The following is a 7,189-nucleotide window of genomic DNA, read 5'->3' on the forward strand; positions in this document are numbered from 1 at the left end:
GGTGGGCGACCGTCTCTTCTCCACCACAGCCACCATGATAATTCTTGCCTCAAATCAGTGCACAATAAAAGAGACTGATTTCGTCAGCTTCCTTTTTTTTGCAGGCCGCCCGGACCTGGCTGAGAAAGGCAGAGTGAGAGCAGGGAGGGGAGGAGACAAGAGTGAAGATTAAACAGAGAGCGAGAATGAAGGAGACACCCAGAGTGACAGACAGAGAGAGAACGGCACCTTATCTTTCAGCTCCACCTCCAGTTTCCTCCGGGCTGCCAATTTCAAACCCTTTATTAACAGTAGAACCGAAACCCAGCTCTCCACGCAAACCCTTCCAGACTCGACCTTCATAGTCAAGGCTTTCCAGAAAGCCGGAGCTTTTAAATATGATCCTGCTACAATTAACACTCAGTAATATTCCCACCAAAACACAATCCATTCTATAACAAGGAACCTCCTCAGTAACATCACCATTTCCACACACATCCGCTTCCAACAGTTTACAAACACCCTATTGCAGCTGTTTGGGGAATCTCCTGTGTTAAGATTGGAGTTGGAAAGCGGCCTTTACCCGGCAGTGTTATCGTCTCACACTGAATCTGCCAGACATCCTGTTCTCCTTATTGCGAGAGAGAAAGCACGGATTTAGGAAATGTTCATTTGAAATGATCTCTATTGAGAACGAGCCCGGCCGTGGGACAGGTATTCCAGTGCAAAGAGCTGTCGATGACCGAGTGTTGCAGACTGGCACATTCCAACATTCAAGACTATGTGCTGTGGGACGGCATTAAAGCTTGGGGAAGCCACCATGGAGTCTCAATAGAAAGGCGACAGACTAAGGCCCTAGGACAGCGAGAGGCTGGAACCTGTGTAAAACCGCTCGGGCTGTTTGCACCAAAGAATGTTTGATGTGTAATGTAAATACTGTAAATATAACCTGTGCAGGCAGGGATAGTGAGATACCTCATGTACTTTATTGAAGGAAACTGATCTGTATTGTACCTTATGTAATATTAAAATTGAACTGCTTAGCAATGTAATTGCACAAATTATATGAATAAATTACATTTTGTGCAAAAGAAAGCAGCTTTCCTGTCAACACACACCTTGTCTCAGGGCACAACTTTCCTGTGATCTTGTCACACCCAACTTCGCTCTATATCTTCTGACACACACACTTTACAGTCTGTCATTTCCAAAAACAAGCATTCTAAAATCAAAAGACCTTTTGTTTATTTCTCCTTTCTTTTCATTTCTCCTCTATTCTTCTCAATCACTCCCTTCAACAGTCCTATTCAGATCAAGGTGGAATGTGAATAGTGTCACAACTCACCTCTGACACTATTATTACCCTTCTCTTCTCTTGTCTTATTCAATGGGAAAGTTTTATTCACCAGTCTGTTGCTGTTTTACACTCTTGCCATACCATCTGGTATTGCATCCATCTGAATTATGTGCTTTCATGGCCATATATTTCTTTTCCACTTCTGGATGATTTGTTTGCTTCAGTTCCATTCAACCAGGCTGGACCACAGGGAAGCTTAGAACAAAGAACAAAGAACAGTACAGCACAGGAACAGGCCATTCGGCCCTCCAAGCCTGCGCCGATCTTGATGCCTGCCTAAACTAACACCTTCTGCACTTCCGTGGCCTATATCCCTCTATTCCCTTCCTATTCATGTATTTGTCAAGATGTCTCTTAAACGTCGCTATCGTATCTGCTTCCACCACCTCCCCTGGCAGCAAGTTCCAGGCACTCACCACCCTCTGTGTAAAAAACGTGCCTCGCATATCCCCTCTAAACTTTGCCCCTCGCACCTTAAACCTATGTCCCTTAGTAACTGACTCTTCCACCCTGGGAAAAAGCTTCTGACTATCCACTCTGTCCATGCCGCTCATAACTTTGTAAACCTCTATCATGTCGCCCCTCCACCTCCGTCGTTCCAGTGAAAACAATCTGAGTTTTTCCAACCTCTCCTCATAGCTAATGCCCTCCAGACCAGGCAACATCCTGGTAAACCTCCTCTGTACCCTCTCCAAAGCCTCCACGTCCTTCTGGTAGTGTGGCGACCAGAATTGCACGCAATATTCTCAGTGTGGCCTAACTAAGGTTCTGTACAGCTGCAACATGACTTGCCGATTTTAATACTCTATACCCCGACCGATGAAGGCAAGCATGCCGTATGCCTTCTTGACTACCTTATCCACCTGCGTTGCCACTTTCAGTGACCTTTGCCTTGGGTGGGTCCACGTTGATCCATTACATTCAGAATCACCTCCTTGAAATAACTCCATAGTACAACGACAGTAACCACACAGAATCTGCTTCAAACACTCCTCCACATTTTATCTGTTCTGACTGTCAACACCTCCAGCTCTTTTGTTTAAGTGGAACCCATCAGGTTTGTATAGGCTCCTTCTATTCTGAAAGCTGTAGCACTGGTTCAGGGAATTCAGCCCTGTTTCTCTACTCTCAAGGCTCAGCCATGCTTGATCTGCGTGGTATTTTGCTTTTATTGCAACGTTACAAGACCTCCAATCCTCTCGAAAACGATGGTCAGACCTTCCACTATTTCTTCCCTGGCTTCATTCAACAGCCTGCGGTACATTTCATCTGGTCCTGGTGATTTATCCACATTCAAGGATGCTCATCCCATTAAGACTTCCTCTCTCCTTTGGTTATCACGTCCAATACTTCACACTCCTCCTCCTTCATAACAATATCTGCATCACCCCCTCATTTGAGAAGACAGTAATGTATTCATTAAGGATATTGGCAACATCTTCCACCCCGATACAAAGGTTACATTTTTGATCTTTTATGTGCCCTGCTGTTTGCTTGGTTGCCTCTGACTCGAATGTTTTGATGCAACATCTTTGGGTCCATTGTTATTTTGCTTGTCCATGTTCTTTCCTGTTCTCTCTTTGCTCTTCACCGCTGCTCCCAAACGCCTCCAGTGCAGTCAAAACGCAAGGTGTTAGAAGTGGGATTCGAACCCACGCCTCCAATAGAGACTGCGACCTAAACGCAGCGCCTTAAACCGCTCGGCCATCCTGACCGCCTACTGGCTATCATTAATGTTAAGGAAATTATTCATTCTTTGTGAAAGTATTTGTGAGATTGTGGAAATGTCTGGAAGAGGAAAGACCAGCGGGAAAGCTCGGGCCAAGGCCAAGTCTCGCTCCTCCCGGACTGGACTGCAGTTCCCGGTGGGCCGTGTTCACAGGCTCCTGAGAAAGGGCAACTATGCTGAGCGTGTGGGTGCTGGAGCCCCGGTCTATCTGGCTGCTGTGCTCGAGTATCTGACCGCTGAAATCCTCGAGCTGGCCGGTTACGCGGCCCGGGACAACAAGAAGACCCGCATCATCCCCAGACACCTGCAGCTGGCCGTCCGCAACGACGAGGAGCTCAAAAAGCTGCTGGGAGGGGTGACTATCGCTCAGGGCGGGGTGCTGCCTCATATCCAGGCCGTGCTGCTGCCCAAGAAAACCAGCACTCGAGCTCCCAGAAAAAGTAAAGCGGCCAAAATGTCATCTCAGAAACCAAAGGCTCTTTTCAGAGCCACCCACTGTCTCTGTGAAAGGACTGGTTACTGTCAGGAGGGAATCAGTGATGGAGTTATTGTAACAGTGGATTGACCTGTTTCACATCTGTCCAGGTGTGTTTTCAGTTCCCTCTCTGGATTTCGCTCTGTTTCTCTGCTCACACATCTCCCCCTCTAGTTAAGTGAAGAACTGAACGACAGGGTGTCAGAATCAACAATTTAATACATCCCGCTGCCTTCGATTTGATAAATCCCGAGATTATCCCGGTACATTAACGGGAACTGGTTCGGAGCTGATGAATTAATTTAATAATGGAAGTGTCCGGGTTAATTCTCTGTTTTTCATTTGGACAGTTTGAATTGTGTTTTTTTTTCTCTCCGGTGATCTGAGCGCCGCTTCTCAATGAGAATCTGCTCCCGGAACAGAGTAAATGCAGGAAGGAAGAGGCCATTCTCGGGCTGTGTGTCTCTCTCCTAACCTGATCTGTTTAGACCGCACTGTTCCCAGAGGATGGAATCAGTGAGAGTTGTGCACACACAGGAGCTGAGTCCATTGCAGCGCTTTAATATGTGCCTTCTCCCCGGCCCTCCCTATTCTCCGGACACAGAGCTGTCTGTTTCCCCCGGTGGCGGGATAGAGTCGGGGATTCTCTCCCCGCAGTGTCAGGGTCTGCAACCCCGGGGAACTGGCGGTTTCAGTCAGAGTGACCGAGCTGCCTTTCAGGACTCTCCCCCTGAATTTGTGAACTGAGACTACACCGAACACATCTCCAGTTAGAGTGAGGGCCGGACATCCCTCTGTTTTATTACAGAGAGTGGGGAAAGGGCTGGGTGGAGGGGATGTCAGCGAGTCACCAGGGATCCTGGATTTACTCCAAATCATTTCCATGTGGAATCTGCAGGCGGGGCCGGGACAGGGATCATTTGATCAGGGGATCAGCTCTTTCCTGAGAGATGTGGGTGGCTCTGAGAAGAGCCTTTGTGTTCAGATGTTTACAAGTTTCCCGCGCTCTTTCACTTCTTTCCAGACCCTGCTTTCTGAGCCTTCGCTGCTTTCGGCTTGACCTTGCTCTTCCATGTCTGCACTTTCTTCAGCGCCTTTCCGCCCGCCGCACTCTTACCTTTTTTGACCTTCCTCGCAGGAGACTTTTTCTGAAGCACTGCTTTCTTCACCGCCTTATTTGGCGTTGCCGCCGCCTTGCTGCTCGTTTTCTTGGCTGTTACTTCCTTTGTTGTCACTTTCTTGGCTGCTGGTTTCTTCACCAATGATTTCTTGTCTGCTGGTTTCTAACGAAGGATTTATTGTCTGCTGGTTTCTTCACTAAAGATTTCTTGGCTGCTGATTTCTTCACTAAAGATTTCTTGTCTACTGGTGTCTTCACTAAAGATTTCTTGTCTGCTGGTTTCTTCACTAAAGATTTCTTGGCTGCTGGCTTCTTCATGAAATATTTCTTGTCTGCTAGTTTCTTCATGAAAGATTTCTTGTCTGCTGGTTTCTTCACTAAAGATTTCTTATCTGCTGGTTTCTTCACTAAAGATTTCTTGGCTGCTGGTGTCTTCGCTAAAGATTTCTTGGTTGCTGGTTTCTTCACTAAAGATTTCTTGTCTGCTGGTTTCTTCACTAAAGATTTCTTGTCTGCTAGTTTCTTCACCTTCTTTCCCACTTTTCCCTGGGTTTTCCTTCTTGCTGATTTTTTAAGGAGCCGGAGGCTCCCTGTCCCTTGCTCTGCACCAGGGAGCCTTTGTTCACATTCCTCTTGATACTTTGCTTGATCTGGGTCCTGAGCTTCTCCACATCGACACCGCTGCTACCCAGAGCCTTCTTTATGGCGGCCAGGGACATCCCCTTGCGATCGCTGAAAGCCGGCACAATCTTGAGGATCTGTTCGCCCAACGGGAGACCGGCTGGCTTGTTCCGGGGAGCCGCCTTCTTCTTCTTGGGGGTCTTGACTTGGGCGGCGGCGGCGGCTGGAGGAGCCGTTTGGGCTGCTGCACTATCGGTCATGTCCGGGACTCTGCACAAATTCTCACTGTCAGTGTGAACTGGGTCAGAAATGAAGCCGGTGATGGTGGCACAGAGCAACTTCAAGGCAGAGAGAGGACGGGGCGGAGACAAGCTGCTGTCAGCTCTCGGCCCCTGCTGTCTCTCTGTGTTTCTCTCTCCTCACAAACTCTACAATTCCATTGAAATTCAGAGACTCCAGACTTCCAGACTAGATCTTTCCTGTCTCTCACTCCAGTATGTTTGCTGTTGAAAAGCTTTCACTAGGATTGAGGACTCCATTTTCCATTTAACCTGGTTTTATTGCTGCACTGACCGCCCTCTCTCACCCCCTGCTGACATGTTCTCTACTTTTCAACTGAAATCTTGAAATTAAAAAAAATGATCCCGAATTCCCACTTTGGGGCTGAGCAGGGAGCAGGGCGGTTCTTTGACTGGAAGATCATTTGATTTTACACAAGAATGACTCTGAAATCCGGCGATGAGAGCGGACCCACAAACACAGTGGCTTCAGACTAACCCGCCCTCCCCTTTAATACAATCTCTCTTCCACAATATTCACATCTGCATATTCACAGGACAAACTGTTCCCTGAATGTAGAGTTCCCAGGATAGGTTTTCCCCTCCGCTCGGTCTGTGCTGTGGATTCTCGGGGGTGAGTTGTATTTTCTCAGCTCAGTCAGTGTTAAACAGTCTGGGGCCGGCGCTCCGAATATTGTCTGTTAACCAGAGTCTGCTACAAGAGCCAATCACAATTGTGACTTTTTTTATTCGTTCATGGGATTTGGGTGTGAGTCCAGAACCAGGGGTCATAATCTAAGGATACGGGGTAAACCTTTCAGGTTGTCCTTTCTCTCTCTGCCCCTCTCTCTGCCGACACCCACCCCCGGTCTCCTCTTTCCCTCTTACTCTCCTCTCTCTCTCTCCCTCTCTCTGACAGTTGCAGAGAGCGAGAACTCTCAGCTTTATGGTTAGTCTTTTTTTAAAAATCGCAGCCGTCAGTTTCACAGCTGACAGGTGCTTTGAGCAGAGACAGCACTTCCGAAACTCGGACAAGCTCGGGTTTTTCTGGAGGGCTTTTAAATGAAATCAGAACTGCCGGAAAGCTCCGAACTTGTCCGAGGTTCTGAAACGTTGTCTCTGCTCTCAGGACCTGTCAGCTGTGAAACTGACGGCTGCGATTTGATTGAAAGTCAGACTGGTCTGGAAGAAGAAGCCAATGGGAAATTTCTCATCCCTGAAATTATCAGTCACGGACCGAACTGTTTTAACGTGGACACTGGTGTCCATGTACAGACATGTTGCCAACCCCTGTTCATCACACAGACTTACCAATCACACACTGATCAACGCCAACAAATAATTTGACTTTTTTATTGAAGACTGACAATACTATATACAATTTACAGGAGAGTATTACAGGCACATCTTACCGGGGATCATCCCATCTCCTACTCTGTCACATACTGTATGACATCACTTCCTGAACTGATGATGCACACACGAGTTACCAATTCCTTGAAACAAAGAGTAGGCATAAATGGGCCATTTTCTCATTGGCAGGATGTGACTGGTGGAGTGCCACAAGGATCAGTGCTTGGGGTTCAATTATTTACTATCTATATTAATGACATGGAGGAGGGGGCAGAGT

General features: G+C 47.4%; 1 non-coding gene across 1 annotated transcript; it reads right to left on the bottom strand.

Annotated features, from left to right (window-relative positions):
* Positions 1-2,967: 2,967 nt before the first annotated feature.
* Positions 2,968-3,050, bottom strand: trnal-uag (transfer RNA leucine (anticodon UAG)). The gene has a single exon. It is a non-coding gene; the product is annotated as a tRNA-Leu (tRNA).
* Between the last annotated feature and the right edge of the window lie 4,139 nt (positions 3,051-7,189).

This window comes from Heterodontus francisci, unplaced genomic scaffold (assembly GCF_036365525.1).
Source record: "Heterodontus francisci isolate sHetFra1 unplaced genomic scaffold, sHetFra1.hap1 HAP1_SCAFFOLD_43, whole genome shotgun sequence".
NCBI classification, from domain to species: Eukaryota; Metazoa; Chordata; class Chondrichthyes; order Heterodontiformes; family Heterodontidae; genus Heterodontus; species Heterodontus francisci.